This window comes from Humulus lupulus, chromosome X (genome assembly GCF_963169125.1).
Source record: "Humulus lupulus chromosome X, drHumLupu1.1, whole genome shotgun sequence".
Lineage (NCBI taxonomy): Eukaryota > Viridiplantae > Streptophyta > Magnoliopsida > Rosales > Cannabaceae > Humulus > Humulus lupulus.
In genome coordinates, this window is record NC_084802.1 from 175,391,614 (window position 1) to 175,393,444 (window position 1,831).

A 1,831-nucleotide genomic window follows, 5' to 3' on the forward strand; every position below is an offset into this window, starting at 1 on the left:
TCATAATAGTTCTGGTGACTTGATCCTTGTTTTTACAATGCACATCCAAAAGGAAGTTTGAGACATTGTGATGCCTCTTGGTTCTGTTGACCTATATTTAAGTTTAATTTATTTTTCTAATGGTGATCTGCATTGCTGCTGAATGGTTATGAACATTTTCACCCTAAGAGCATTGAAATTTATGCCAATGGGGAATTTTTGCAGGTTCTCTTGACGAGTGTTTCTTTTGTTTTGTTTCGAGCATAAGAATTTGTGTGGTTCCTAATAATTTTCTAGGTACGTACGAACCATTATTAGCCATACATTACAGGAGCTGTGAGAGAAGTTGAGGAGGAAACTGGGGTAATAATTTATATAAAATATATTTCCTTGTTTTATTCCACAAGTAAAATAAAATTTTGTTTATCAAGATAATCTTTTATGAATTACAACATCTTACCAGGTTATTCCATTGATAAAAGTTGTAATTGTTTTCATTGCAGATCGACACAGAGTTCATTGAAGTCATAGCATTCAGGTATTGACAAAATGCTATATTTTTAACTTTCCTTGTTTATTGAAGCATTAGCTACTAGTAACCATTAGTATCTAAAAAGTAAATACCATTTTTGTTTTAAATGTATTCTATTCAATCTGTCCATAAGATTCCACTTTTTTAGTTCCTGAGTATCCTTTCTAATAATTTTATACTGAATTAGTTGTGTATTCTCTTTCGATTGTAGGCATGTTCACAATGTGGCTTTTGAAAAATCAGATTTATTCTTCATTTGTATGCTTAGGCCCTTATCAACTCAGATAGTAGTTGATGATCTTGAAATTCAAGCAGCCAAGGTACATATTTGGTCTCCTTGCCTTCTACTTCCATTTCTTCTGCGTTAGTTGCTCACCGTAATTTTCCACTTTCATTGGTAGTTTTAACCATAAAACGAAATTTCAAAAAACAAGTCCTGTTATCATCACTTTGAGATTATACTAGAAGGGGTTGTTTGGACTCATTGAAACTAAAATGAGCAAGCAAAGAATATAGACTATAAACGAAAATATAAGGACTTGAATTGAAAGTGTATCTATTCATTTCTAAACATTTTGGATATGGTATTGGATAAGATTAGATTGGGTTAAAATATATTAAAGAAAAAACAATAAAAGAATAAATGAGTTGATTATTGTTAAGTCTTTTAATTGTATTATATAGAGTCGATATTTTGCTTCTTATATTTCTATCCATGATATTTGCTTTTGCTCTTAATTTGATTTTCATGACTTTTGAGGTTTTTATGATATTATGCCAAGTTATGCATTCTTAGACTTAGTTTGAGATAATATGAAATAATTTGGTTAATAATTTGTGATTCACTATTGAATAATTGATTATATACTAATCCCTATAATATACTAATACACCATATTGAATAAAATAATGATAATTTCTATGTCTTGTTGTTTCATATATAAAAAAATCAATTGGCAATTGTATTTTAAATTGATGGTGATTCTTGTAATTATTTTTCTCCAAACCAATACAAAGCTCACCTTATTTTGAGCAGTACGAGAACTGGAAGTTGTACAGTGTTAGAATTTTTTCTTGTGTGATGGTTTTGATTGTTGGAGTCGTTTTTAGTAGTTCTTGCTATTGTGGATTTTATTCTTGCACTGCAACAATAACATTTAGAATATTTTTTTCTTGAAATTGGTCTGTTATTATAAGCACTATGAATTGCTTTTGTAAATATTCTCACTGCCTTTACTTCTCACGTTTGCCACTGTTAATAGGATGCTGTGGATGTCCATGACAGTTTAGCTGCTGAAGCTGAACATGGTGATGCTTCCA

General features: G+C 30.1%; 1 long non-coding RNA gene across 1 annotated transcript; it reads left to right on the forward strand.

Annotated features, from left to right (window-relative positions):
• The first annotated feature begins 294 nt into the window (after positions 1-294).
• LOC133807205 (uncharacterized) lies at positions 295-825 on the forward strand. The gene is made up of 3 exons (XR_009879222.1): positions 295-342; positions 483-517; positions 723-825. It is a non-coding gene; the product is annotated as an uncharacterized LOC133807205 (long non-coding RNA).
• The last annotated feature ends 1,006 nt before the right edge of the window (positions 826-1,831 follow it).